This window comes from Triturus cristatus, chromosome 2_1, assembly GCF_964204655.1.
Source record: "Triturus cristatus chromosome 2_1, aTriCri1.1, whole genome shotgun sequence".
NCBI classification, from domain to species: domain Eukaryota; kingdom Metazoa; phylum Chordata; class Amphibia; order Caudata; family Salamandridae; genus Triturus; species Triturus cristatus.
Genome location: NC_140581.1, coordinates 683825706 through 683840896, shown reverse-complemented (window position 1 = coordinate 683840896; position 15191 = coordinate 683825706).

The window sequence follows — 15191 nt, the reverse complement described above, 5'->3', positions numbered from 1 at the left end:
AAAGATCAGCTTAGGTGAATCACATCACAGGATCAGCTTTGCTCTGTGTCTGGAAAAGTTCTTCTCCAGAATGTGTGTCTAATGCATGCAAACTGCAATATTAAAGGCTCTCGACTTTCAGATATTTGCAGCTGTGTGCGTGTTATGGCTAGAGTGTGGGCCAATCAACCTGAACTCAAAAACATACATTGTTTGGTGGCTCAGGCTGTTTCTGCACACAATGTTCAGACCAAGGTCGCAGTGCACGTCTAGGGATGTGAACAACAGACAGTTCTCATGTGAAGAAAAGGCAAGCAAGCAGTTTTCAAATAATAACATGTACCTGCAGTGTCGTGTGCAAAAGTAGCAGAAGTGGCAAGATGGCGTTTCTTACGTCTAAGGCGCTTGTGCTAACATAGCAATGTATGTATCTAAAACGCTGCCTTCACTACACCACTTAGGGCAAAAAGTGATACGCAAACAAATGATGGACAGAATGCTGAATAGGTTTAGACCCAGCCATGGGTACAGTCCAACCCAAACTGCCAAGCCAGGTCCTCCCTGGACCGGAAACAAGCATCCTGGGACCGGTTTTGGGGTTTACCCTCATCAGTCAGGCTAGCTTGAATCCAGTAGCACAGTGAGCGAGGGACCCACGTCTGGGCATACCCATTCCACTTGGGCCAAAAGTGATACGCTAACAAATGATGGACGGAATGCTGAATAAATCATACATTCACCCCCAGTCAAGAGATCTGCAACCTTCATTAAAACTATTGCTGGGTTGTTTGTAGTGCAGCCATACCATATACTCTTAACCGCATTATAAGTAATTGCGATAGCATGATAACTTGAGAGTGGCTGCACAGAACAATGTCATGTTTGGTGTCAAACATCGTGGAATCATACCCCCAATCTAGCCATGGGAGTGAGGGCATGATTCCCCCCTGCTAGAGGGGTGATATGGTAAAAGCGGCAGATTTTAGACACCAATTTAAAAGTGCACACGTAGTACAAAATGGATGCTACCCGCCACCCACACGACTCTGGTTGCCTGTTGCTGGGCAGAACTCCAGCAACGGCAGCTGGACAATAGGGATATTGTTGCAGAGAGGTGTTCCCACCTCCCCAGACAGACTATGTGGATTGGAACAGGGTGGGTGCACCATAGGATGTCTTTCAAACTTGCACGTAGGCTTCTCCAGTGCCTACTTCTGCATACACCGCCTCAAACCGGTTCAGGGGCATCCTGTCCCCTGCCCAGGTGGGAAAACACACAAAGGAGAGAGGGTGTAGCCACCCTTTCTTGCCTGAACTCTCATTGGTGGGCTCTGATTCAGACACTCCCCTAATCTCTGGATAAAGGTGGGTGCAGGGTCCCCAGAGCCTCAGATTAATCTTGGACTTCAAAGACTTGAACTTTCGACGAGCTGCCGCACAGCTGAATGAAGAAATCGCCCTTGGGGTAAAGGAGTTACCCCCCTGCTTGGCAGGCACCTGAAACACTGCAAGTGACCCAGTTGGAACTCCGCTGCTCCTACAGACATCGAAGACTTCTGCCTACCCTGAGGTGGGTTTCCAAGCATCCCAGAGGCCAGTGAGTGTGCACAGCAAAGCTCAGCACCGTGGACCTCGTGGGTGCCGAGATCCCCAATACCCCAGGAAACCAGCCACCTCTTGCACAGCACACGACCCCCACCAGTGGGGAAGTTGTGCTTTGGCCTGTCATTGAGCCAACCTCTCAGCATTACTTGTGCCAAAGGACGATGCTCCAGCCCACTCCGGCGACCCGTGGGCTCATCTTTACGCACTCCAAATTGCTGCCTCCCGCGGTCCCTTGTCTCTCGACTGGTGGGCCCTAGCGGAGGTCAATCTTTACTTTAAAGGGCTCCCCTGGTTGCTCCAGGCCTGCTCTACAGTCTCCTTGCTGGAGACCTTGCTCAGACCTCGTTGGTCTGCACCGTAGCTGTTTTGTGATCCTTGCATGGGTTGCGGTTGCCAAGGCTTAGTGAATCCAATCTGGACACTAACACCACAGCGGCCTTTATCCTTTGTGGGACAGTCGCCCTCCAGAATCTGGCCTTCCTTGAAGCCTCCTGGATCCCGTGGCTGCTGATCCAAGCTACCCGTCTTCAACCTGGAAGCACCCGACATTGAAGGGCTCTTTCTCCTGAGCTCCCTGGTCACTGGCTAGTGACCCAGACTCTGTCCCCTCTGCTTTCAGGTCCTTACCTTCAAGATCTACATCTTCAGTCTGCACGACATCGATGACGCTTCACGCCAGCAGCAGTTCTTCACCTTTTTTCATTGAAAACGAGATTGCGACCCGACATCGAAAACGACCTATGCACCCGGCTTCCCTGGGGCAGGTAACAGTGGTACCTCGGTACTGTCGTGGGCCCTCCAAAAGCTTAACTCTAAGCTCCTGAACTCGAACTCCTGCTAGAAGTGTCCAGATTCTTGTAATTTCCAACTGCGTCATTTCCCATAGGGTTTAATAGGGATCCCGACTGTAGTTTAAGCACGGCACCCGTCTCCCGTGGGTCCCCTTCCTCACTACCTAGGGTGGTTTCGTAAGGGGCCAGCGACCCTAAGTGCCCTAGGCACTGTCTGCAGAACTGTCGTGGTTCTTATACCACTTTTTTAATATATGGTTTGGTCCCCCCCTGGGGCCCTGTGATTCCAGTGCTCTTTATTGTTGCTTAAATGCTTTATTGAATTGAATCTTTACCTCCAGCCTCACAAGAGACTAGTGGGATTTGTTCTTAGAATAAATACATATATTTTGAATATATACCTGTGTGGACTACTCTTTCATTTGGTCATTCAAGAGGTTATCCATGGTAAAACAATAAGCTTAACACTCCTTCAAGACTTAGCCTGAAGGCTGCTCTCCACAGCTACCACTAGGATAGCTTTCTTTAAAGGTTGTCTTTTAACCTATCACCTTAATAGTCGAATTTGACTGGTGCAAGGTGTCCCCTATAACTAGTGGACAGCATATGCCAGGCCAACTTCTCACACTGTCCATCAATTGTTCTTTTGCATATATTGTTCTGAGACAGCTATATTGGATTATAACCCACTACAGTTGCAAATATCGTGGGGAACATATAGGGCCAGCATACCGACCTGGCGCCTCCCCTTAGAGGCACTCAGAGATACAATACTTCGCACATCCATAACGCAATCCATCAACTCATACTTCCAAACAAATGCAGGCTCTGCCTCGACTGTAGGAATTGAATGGGAGGCATTTAAGACTGTCCTCCGTGGGCAGACCATTAAGATAGTGTACGGATCCCGCATGGCGCTCATGTCAGAACTCCCGCAACAAGAGACAGAGGTGGTACAGCGCTGTGAACGACTTTCCCCTACAGACCCGCACATTATACCTGAGCTATCTAAAGCCTGCCTAGCATACAAGGAGACCTTGGACAGGCTCAGCAACTTAGATTACAAACAATACCTGGTCTGACAGCATACAGAGGGTGACAAATAGGGCAGGATGTTGGCGTGGTTATTAGGAGCCGACGCCTGCACAACCCCCATTACTGCCATACACAATTCTAGTGGCCAATTGGTAAACACGCAGGAAACAATCAATGACTCCTTCTAGAAATACTACATATCTCTTTACACAGCTCCCACTCCTGGAGATCCTTGGACTACACAACAGTTCTTATTTCACATAAACCTCCCTCAAGTAACGCAGGCCCAATACAAGTCTCTCGGGCCCCCATATCTGTAGATGAGATATGTGAAACCATCAAGCAATTAGCAAATGGCAAAGCTCCGGGATCAGATGGGTGTCCATCGGAATTCTACTCAACCTATTCAAAACAACTCTTGTGAAGTTATGCACCATATATACCGAGGCCTTTGAGTGGGGAGAACTTCCATCTTCCCTATGTGAGGCAATACTGATAGTACTACCAAAGCCAGGTAGGGACCAGCTCCAAATGGGCTCTTACCGCCCACTGTCTCTATTAAACTCAAACTACAAAATCCTGGGCAAGATATTAGCCAATAGATTAATGGAGGCAGTACAGATTCTGGTCCACGATGACCAAAATGGTTTTATCCCAGTGAGGATTACCGGACTTAATCTGCGTAGACTCTTCAAATTGCTGGAATGGGCTCGAACGGAAATGGACTTGCCATGGATAGCCTCCTTAGATATCGAAAAGGCATTCAATACTTGAGTATGGCAATACTTATTGGCAGTTTGGGCTAAATTCTGCATGGGCCCTAACTTCCTGAGATGGGTGAGGATATTATACACAAAACCACTGAGTGAAGACGGGTCGCGTCATTTCCCCGTCTTTCGAAATAGAGCGTGGTACAAGACAAGGATGCCCTCTATCGCCCATTATTTTTGCACAGGCTATGGAACCCCAGGCATGCAAGCTCCGCTGTTGTACATTAGACTGGGGCATACAGGCGTACAGGCAATGGCATATAGTCTCTCTTTATGCGGAAGACGCATTGATTTATCTACGAGGCCAGTCCACGGTCCTGCATAGAGCTGCTGGAGGAACACGCTTGAATATCTGGCCTACGGGTTATCTGCTCCAAATCCGTAGTATTCCCAATAAAACCTCTGCCCATAGATCAAAGACACTCTATACCCTGCACCCCACTCACTTGGGCTTTTGACACTTTTAAATATCTGGGAGTACAAATCTACCACTCTCAGGCAGATCAAATAGAGGGCAATTTAGGGAAGGGGTCACTAGAGCCCGAGCTGCTCTCCCATTTTGGTTGAGTCTGCCCTTATACCCTATGGGCCGAGTCTCAATTTTCAAGAAACTCTTACTCCCTCGCCTTCTATATTTGTTCTGTACCCTTCCATATAGGCTACCGCACATGTTCTCTAAAGACCTGGAGTCACTCCTTACGTCCCTCATTTGGAGAGGCTCTAGACCCAGAGTTGCACTCCAGAAATTATATCTCCTGGTTTCCAAAGGGGGCCTTGGGACACCAGATTATGAGCACTACTACGCAGCAGCGCAGCTACAATGGCCCATGAGGTTGCTCACAAACAGTAACCTGACTGAGTTACACCCCTGGGCGGTCACATTGAGACAGACAGCCATGATAGAATGGCTATCAGGTTCTAAAACATTGTTGCAAAAAACACAGGGTAACTTTTTATTGACAGCAGCTAGACGCAGCTAGAGGAAATACATATTACCTAGCAACCAGCCTACCCCGTACGCACTGAACCTCCCTCTTGAAGTACTCTCGGATTCATACCACTGAGCCCACTACATCCCAAATATTGCAGACCCTATTAACGCATGGTCGGGATAAAAAGGCGATTACAGCAATCTATAATTCCCTCAGACCCGTCTCATTATCCCTGCTGGCACCACTATGTGAATACTAGGACTCAGCATTGATGACCAGTATCACTAACAAACAGTTGGCATAATGCATAAGCCACCCTAAATCTATATCCATTTATTCTAGGCTGAAAATACACGCAATTTAATTTCCTTCACCACACTCACCTGACACCACAGATACTGGTGTGCATGTACCCCGCTTCCGTTGACATGTGACCTAGGTGTCTAGCTACGGACGCTGCATTCCCTCATATGGTATGGACGTGTCCTCGACTCAAGCAATTTTGGGATGAAGTCACTGTGACATTGACAGATGCAGCGGGTACTCCAAAAGCAGCTCAGGGCCTACATTTCATACTCAGGATAACAAAGCGCAACGCTCACCACAAGAACCTGAATACGTTTTTAGACTTAGCGCTGGGTCTAGCAATACGTAGATTAGCCATGGCCTGGAAGTCACAGGCCGGTCCCAGCAAACAGACATGGCTCTTAGACCTCCGTAGGGCACTAGTGGCTGAACACGAGACCCAACTGTCTAATACATCATGGATGCAACCATTGTCCAATCCCATTCAATGGCGAGAGTACCTAACCATTATAGAAACGAAATTGAACACAATAAACGCGACTGCAACATAAAACACACCACTGCCCCATACTTTTGACACAATATGTGACGATGGCAAATCACATGAGGCAAAACCCTACTGACCCCAATTGTGGAAGCAGACCCGAAATGGTTGAAGTTACATCTACGTTCACATGTGGCGCAGACTCTTCCCCGTCAACGTACCTAAATATATATCTGGAAACTTACACCAAACTGTTAATGGCTAACTATAAATCCTTGTTACGTGACATAAAGCGAACGGACAATTTTACATAAATTTTGTTATTAATGCTGTGGATGTTAGAACAATGTGGAATTGCAATATAAAATGCCAATATTGGTTTCAGATTACTGTTTCTGTTACGGCTAGACGCCCCACCAAAGCTGCTCTTGTAATTGCTTGTGAAATACTGGGCATGTTACTGCTGTTACAGCTAATTTGTATAAATAGCTGAAAATCAATAAAGACTATTAAAAAAAAAGAAAGGAATACTGTGAGACCATGGGTGGTGCCTGAATGGCAGGGATCCGCCCCAAGGTCAGTGGACACCACCTGAAGTCTGCACGTTTTGATGAAGGAGCTGATGGTCTGTATGGTGCCTAGAAGCCTACCTGCTCAGAAAGGTAAGGAGAGTGCCCTGCCCTGCAGGAGCAGAGACTAGTCAGAAAAAGAAGCCCAGTATATTCCCGGTGTGATTACACTCAAAGAGCTGACTGCCACAGAGAAGCCAGGAACAACCCATACTGTGCTAGGTTCCCTTTTCATCTCTGAGTGGTTCCAATGTGAACTGCACAAAGACTTTGCGCCACCATTTTATCTAGCAGCTCACAGATGCTCTGTGAACTGGTGTTGCTGATGCAAATGCCAGAGAAGAATAGCCGCTGTTGGAACGGAAAATGCTTTCACATGGAGATGCACCCCTGCCCTGACTGCCCCAACTGTACTGATATCTAGATCCCTAATGGTTATGTTTTTGTTTTCATGATAAACACGGTTCATGCATGTGCTCAAAGACATAGGCCTGTTTCATGGACTGCGGCCTTTTTGGACTGGGAAGAGCTCCCAAAGCGATACCCTGATAGTGGTGAAAGACTCTTGCCTTAGCCAGTAGTTAAGCAGCACAAGCGCAATGGTGGCAGCATAAAGTGTAGTGATCAGTAGAAGTGATCCAAGTCTGTTTTTTTACCTGTGTCACTGGAGTGAGGCCTACAGGCTCACTCATTTAAAGTTCTTCTCCTGTGTGCTTTACTCACCCTTGCTCTACATCAGGTTTATATTTAGTGCTGCGCAGTGCATGTGTGGTATACATGTGCTGACGTATGTGTGCCTGTGAATGATGGTGCTATACAGGGATAATTCAGTGCTGTGCACTGAGTGTATATTATGCATATGCTGGGTGTATGTGTATCTGTGAATGGTACAACACATAAAGGAAGCAGTGCTGTGCAGCACATGTATGCTATATGCATGGGTTGGGTGTATGTGTCCTGTGAATTGTACAATGCATGGAAAACTATGGGTTCCATTTTGAGAGACCTAGGGCTGACTGCAAGAACACAAGGTGAAGAGGTAGAGAAATCCTATCCCCCAGACAGATTTGTATATTGCAGCATTCTTGTAAGCTAGTGAGGCACATTGAAGGGAGAGCCAGCCTTTTCAGCACACTTCAAAGGGTACTCTTTGATTCAGAGAGAGGCTGCTTGGGAGAGATCAGGAAGGAGATGAGGTTAACAAGAGAATCAAAGAGTAGGGCTGAGGCCATGGGCTGACCTTTTGATACCCATATCATTGTGGCTGACATCCGGGTGTGAACTTCTAGTCACTCCCATGGCCTGTGTTGTGAGGCTATCAGCTTTGGAGTCGCTCCTTCTGTGAAAGTCTGCTTTCTGGAGAAAGAGTTAACAGAGGAGTGGGCATTTCAGAAGGAAGCAGACCCCACCATAAACTTCAAAGAGTCAGACTCTAAATCACATTGGTGTCTGGAAAATCGACTATAAGAAAGGGAGCTTGAAACCCCCAAAATTGTCAACTGTCAAATTGTCAACTGTCAAGCATCAGTTGGCTCTGCGAGGAGGAGAGGCTCTGCAAGACATCTGCCTATGCCGAGGACTTGATGGCCAATGCCTGCTAGTCTCCCAGCTGGTTGAGGAGATATGACCCAGGGAATCGAAGACCACCTTCCCTTGAAGCCTGGAGCACCAGTGTCTGCCTGCTTACCAAGAGCGGGGGAGAGTAGAGCATTGGCTGGAACAAGGCCCAATGGAGGGACACTGGCAAGTGGATCGCCATAGCGAGGTGTGAGGAGACAGCTACTCACCCATCAGGTCGTTGCCCTTGTTGAGGGAATAGCCGGTAACACCTCTACCCTGTATACCAAGGAGGGCCACCTTGAAGTTAGCTCTAACCATTGCTGCACTGAATAGATCATTGCCCATGTGCAGTATCAAGTCGGCGACCCTATATGCCAGGCGAGGTGCAGTGAATATTGCTGCCATGCAGATCAGGTCGTAGCCCATGTGCAGAGGAGGAATGGTGACCCTCTATGCCGAGGGGGTTCCGGAACAAAGCAAGAAGCATTTTTGGTTGAGACTGTCGACGGAGGCTGCCGTGGGGACATGAGCAGACCCAAGCCATGATTAAGGAACAGCACAAGGATTCTTGCAATTCCCCCATTCCCCATCCCCCCCAAACCATCGGAAGAAAGCAGAAGAACTTTCCAAGCATTAAAGGGCACCAAGCCCCGTCCATCCCCCAGCTGCTTCAGGACAGAGTATGAGGAACTCAGACACCCGACTGCAGCCCTCCTGCAGCACGTGTGAAAGCTATTATGAGGGGCTGCCGCAGCTTCAGCTCCAGCAAAGAGGGCACGCTCAAAGACTTTGGTTGCTCATATCATGCCAGTGTGGGTAAGTCTGATTTTGCGGGCCAGTCAGCCTGGAGAAAGTTGCTTGTGAGATAGTGCTGCATTACTGGAACACTTCTGACTTTAATCGAGAGGCTGAGTTGGACTCCTAAGACTCTTACTACTAGTAGGGCTTAACTTGAATGTCTTTTGTGGTGAATTGGGAATAACTACTACCACTAGCTAGAAGGGAGTGGGACTAAGGACCCGCCTATGAAACACTAGATCTCTGAACTCAGGGGACTTTGTGGTTTGCTTGTGAATGTCATATTTTAGTTTGTGGATGTATATAAATGCTCTTCTTTTCATAAAAGCAAGTATTTGGACAATCATTTATTGCTGCTGCAGCACATATTTTAAGTTGTCAGCTTGTGTTCACCCCCTTGTCTACCTTCTTCTGAAAAAGCTTTGGACTGCTTGACCTATGCTACCACTGAGAATCCAGTGCGGAAGGGGTACTTGGCCCAGATGCTCTGAATCCATATTAGGTCGAGACCTTGGACATCAGGTGTAAAAGGCCTCAACCCCCCGATGGGGCCCAGTAACTCCTTCTTGCCCAGTGGCCCTCTGAATGGGGTTCTAACAGCTGCATTGCCATTGAGGTGGGAGCACAATTGGCCTGGAAGTCCACCGGTTACAAAGAATGTAACTGATGAATAAGTCCCAGGGCCACAACTGCCATACCTGGATATTTGTCTGCACTTGGGCTAGAGGACCACAACTGGTGAAAATGGCGTGCTACTGCATTGGTACTTCCGCAATGACTCTATCCTGGGATTTTGTTCCTAAGAAAGGTCGTTTTGAGAAAGCCAAAGTGAGAACATGCTGCTGCGAAGAGTAGAGATCTGACCTGCACTCATCATACAACTAGATCTGCAACATCTATCAAGCAAGTAAAGTAGGGTTTAGTGTATGAAAGAAATAAGTGTACAGATGAATTTGGAGTGAGGACATGAGGCTTTTTGCCTGAATGAACTTCTGGGGTGAAACCTATTGAACTGATTTGTGCATCTAACCAGTAAGGTAAACAGAAGTGATCTGAAATATGCTCACATCATCCTGGGAGACAGTAGATAATAGAGAACTCCTAGAATGTAGAGGGAGGGCACTGATGGGAAATGGCCCCTTACTTTAGATCCTAACAGATTACAACCCTTTAACTGTGATTCATGTTGAATTGTATATGATTTTGTTTTTCTGTGAGACTTCCTTTTCTAAATTGCTAAACACTGGGCAGGACAGTACATTATTGTGGCTGTTGTTTGACTGTTGAGTTCTGAGCTCTTGTCCCCAACACTGCCTCCCTTAGACACATTGGTATTCTTGCCCTAGCCAGCCTGAGAGTCAAGTGCAGAAAGGGTTGTACTTGGTCCAGTGAGCAGAGCTATAGTAGGATGGACCCCAGGACATCAGTGCCTAGGTGAGAACACTGAGTGACTACTCCTAAATAGGTTGAGGGATATCACCCAACAAAGTGGTAGGCTTTATCATTGAGCCCCTCCACTCCAGTCACTATGGGCCCGATTCACAGAATTAACTTAAGACAAAATCCTAAACTTACTACTTTTGGTATTCACAGAATGCACTTACTACTTTTGGTATTCACAGAATGCACTTACTACTTTTGGTATTCACAGAATGGATTTACGACTACTAACTTTACGTCCGCACTCGGGCCGGAAATTCCGGCCCGGAGGCGGAGCTTCCGGCCCAGAGGCGGGGCTTCCGGCCCGGAGGCGGAGCTTCCGGCCCAGAGGCGGAGCTTCCGGCCCGGAGGTGGAGATTTCGGCCATGGCTAAATCTCCGCCACTGGCCGGAATCCCCACCTCTGGGCCGGAAGCTCCGCCTCTGGGCCAGAAGCCCCGCCTCCGGGCCGGAATTTCTGGCCCGAGTGCGGACGTAAAGTTAGTAGTCGTAAATCCATTCTGTGAATACCAAAAGTAGTAAGCGCATTCTGTGAATACCAAAAGTAGTAAGTGCATTCTGTGAATACCAAAAGTAGTAAGTTTAGGATTTTGTCTTAAGTTAATTCTGTGAATCGGGCCCGATATTTGGAGGATGTGGCAGGACCCACCCAGTTGTACTTTACTTTGGTACCTTCCAACTGTCCAGGACGACTGGGACTCTAAATAAAATAACAAGAATGTGCACAGGAAAGTGAAAACATTTATTGGTGTTTCCCAGTTGCATAAATAAAACCAGGAAAAAACAATGGTCTTATGGAATGCAGATACTTGGTATATTATATGGTCAACATGGTTCTGCCCATGTTATATGGACCAACGGCGTCCTGTTTATTCATTAGCTTAGGGGTCCCTATTATTAGGTTATCTATAGATACCCTATGCTGTTCCTAGTACCCCTAAGGTCATCCGTCCCAGAAAGAGTGAAATATATTTGGCTTCCAATTTTTAATGCTGTGTGTCTGTACTACTAATACTATATGGGCAAGGCACCTGACTGAGCGGCTCACTAGATGGATATCTCTGGGGTGGACTCCGTGGGCTCATTGTCGGTCAGTATTGTCGACTGGTCCATTCAACTAGGATGGGCTCATTAGCCCCTGTCAGCCCTTTTCCCGAACGGGATCAGATGCTCACCGTACGCCTGCACTCTTTTTCCTCTTTGCTCATCTGTGGCATTGTCTTGAACGTATTCCCTTTGCTCTGTAGTACCAAAACCTTATCCTGAAAGTTGGTGACTTCAGTACACATCTCTAAGCATGTCAGAGAAAGACTGCACTCATCTCATTCCTCGTCAGTCTCCTACACTTTCCTCATGCAAGGTCTTGTATAAGCATGAGATTTGATCTTTAGTTTTGATGAGTGTGGCTTCAGGGTGGTCAGATAAACGAATCTCTGGTCTTTGCCCTTTCAGGCACTCATGTCTGGCACTTGGTACTGTGTAGTAAGCACTCCGGATCCACGAAGTTACAAAGAAAGATTTATTGTCGTAATAGGCTACACAGCTGTGAAGAGACAGGTCCAGCCAACGCCCCCAGTACAGAGAACAGCTCAACAGTTACATTTCCAATTACGAAACCGAAACTCTTGCATAACAGGAGAGAACCGGGGGACATCCACCCTCCCAATCTTAACATCCCCGATGTAATGTCGCTAGCTGGAACATGGACAGGGGTCCCACTATGATGGTCCTGACTTGGAAGGTCAACGGACTGGGAGACAAGATCAAACGTGGGCTAGTGTCACAACACATAAAACGACTCCACCCAGAGATGGTGATGCTACAGGAAACGCATCTCAGGGGAACACAGTGCGGGTTCTTTGCTTGAGAGGCATACAGAGTCCTGGCACACTCGGGGTTCACCACTGGGGCAAGTGGAGGGGGGCGCGATCCTGATTAAAAGAAATATTCCCTTTCAAACCACACGCATTTGGCACGATTCCCTAGGTAGATATGTGGGAGTTTTGGGCATGTGGGGCTGGGTAGAGGTCCTCCTGACATGCGTATACGCACTCCCCAAATTGCAGGCACCCACCATGACAAAGGTAATAGATGTACTGATCGAGGCACCCTCCGCACTACATATGGTGGGAGAAGATTTTTATGATGTAATGGACCCGGCCTTCGATCGCTCTGGGGAAAGGGCCAGACCCACAACAACCACACCACTAGAGCGCTTTTCCACGACGATGGGATTGACAGATATTTGGAGGGCAAAACATCCCCAAACCAGGCAATATTCCTTTCACTCGTGGGCCCACGACTCATATTCCAGACTGGACTACATATTTGTTCTCAGATGGGAAATATATGACGCTGGGCAGGCTGAATATACAGCCAGGGGCCTTTCAGATCACTCCCCACTTCTGGTGGAGTTAGGCTTGAGGGAGCGAGAGGGGGTTAGGGGCTGGAGACGGAACCCATGGGACCTGCAGAACACCAAAATTGCATATGGTATTAAGGCAGACACTGACATCTACTTCCTAGAAAACAAGGACTCTGTCCCCTCTGGTGTGACGGACTGGGAGGCTTATAAAACGGTGTTACGTGATAGGGCCCAAAATCGTATTGCATGGGAAAAGCGAGCAAAAGACAAGTGCCTGACGGATCTGGAACAAAAAATAAATGAGCTAGATAAACAGGTTGTCCAACACAACGATCCCGAACAGTCCTGTAAATTCACAACCCTACGATGGGAATACAAGGAGCTGGCCTCTGACGCTGCCAAGAAACTGCACCTGGCAACTCTATATCGCCTTTATGAAGTGGGCGATAAGGCTGGGAAGCTTCTGGCCTGGCTCAGCAGACGTGAGGTCCAAAACAGATGGGTAGAAACAGTGATAGACCTCCAAGGGAACACTCAAAGTACAGATGAGAGAGTGGCCATGGCCTTTGCTTAATACTACAGAGATCTTTATAGGGTGCGGCCACAAAAATCGCTGGACGCGAGGCAGGAGTAATTGGGGGCAATACCCACCCCAATGTTAGAGGAGGCGGAAACTCGGGCCCTGGACGGGGACCTCACACTAGCAGAGGTCGAAGAAGCGGTGACAAAGCTATGACCCGGGAAGACCCCGGGTACCAAGGGTTTGCCCGTGGAATTCTACAGAAGATATGCAGCCACTCTCTGTCCCCACCTCCTCAGGCTCTTTCTAGATGCCCAAACAGCGGGGATTCTCCCCCCGGACCTGCAGATAGCTTCTATTTTGGGCATATATAAGGAGGGCAAGCACTGCGATCACTGTGGGTCTTATAGACCCATCTCTCTACTGAATTTGGAGGTCAAGATTTTGGCCACCCTGCTAGCGACCTGCCTCATGGGGGTATGCAACCGTTTGAGCCCACGGGTGTTTTTGTCATTGGACGCAGAAAAGGCGTTCAACGCTGTCAACTGGCAATTCCTTGACGCCACTTTGGCCAAATTCGGACTAGGCCTGAAATTTCGAGGATGGGTGGCATTCTTATACAAACGACCGATGTCTACAGTGCGGGTCAATGGTCGATGCTCGACTCCCTTCCCTATAGAGAGAGGGACGAGACAGGGCTTACCCCTATCGCCCTCCTCTTCGCACTTACTCCGGAGGCCTTGGCTTGCGCTATTAGACTACATCCTTTGATCCGGGGCTTCCACATCATCTCTCTTTACGCGGCCGATATCCTGCTATACATTACATACCCTAAGACAACTATACCGGTTCTCTTTGATTTGATTTGATTACCAAATAGGGACAACACTCAGGTTACAAAATCTATTGGAATAAATCCACGATATACTGTCCGACTAGCGCACCCCTAGACTGTCCTCTGCTTGGGGAGTTGCGAGTGGTGTCAAGGGGCTTTAAATATCTAGGTATCTTTGTTACGCCCCACACGGAGGTGTGCAGACGTGAGAATGTGGATGTCATCCTGGGCAACTTAACGGCCGACATAGAGATATCGAAGGACCTTCCTCTCACCCTGCCAGCTAGAGCTGCTCTTTTTAAAATGATCACTCTGTCACAACTCCTACATGCCCTCCAAAACACATACCATCTTCTGCCTAGGGCTATTTTCACTGAGATTGATGGCAAAATCAGATCTCTGATATGGCAGGATGGCCACCCCAGAATCCCACTTCAGACACTACAGCGCAACCCTTACAATGGAGGGATTGCACTCCCTGATATAGAGGCTTACTATTGGGCATCCCACCTGATCTCCATAAATGAATCGACACACAAACATAGAGACCACCCCACATACCGTCTTGAAAGGGAGACAATGCAACCTCATGCACACACCTACATTATCTATACGTGGGAAAGGCCAGCTCACGCTTACTGCCTGCGCCTCAAGTGACACTGTTGCCGTGGAAGAGGGCTAGCAGGACCCTGGGCTGGATGAAATGGATTACGCGGTCCACACCACTTTGGGCGGGGACCTGGTTAAGGAAATGCGTAAATTCACAGGGTTCAAGACCTGGGACCTCCTTGGAATCTCCACGATAGGGAGACATAGTTGAAAAGGGGGAGCTTAAAACATGGACTAAATATAAGCAAGAATATAATATGGATGACTCACAATTCCTTAAGTATGCACAATTGCGCCACGCTTGGCGGGCGGAGAACATCCCCCATGAGCTACTCCCGGAATACGCTCCCCTGGAAGATAGGCTCCTACAAGAGGAACTTATCGGTAAAGCGGGCTCCCTCACATACAAAACCAACAATAATAATCTTCCCGATGGGTTGCTAGGTCTCCGAACAAGGTGGGAGAGGGAAATGGGGTCCCTAGAAGATATCGATTGGGAGGCGGCATTGATGTACCACAGGGAGGTGGCCATAAAGGCTCAACTTCAATTAATTCAATTCAAAATATTACACCACACATACTATGATAGGGAAA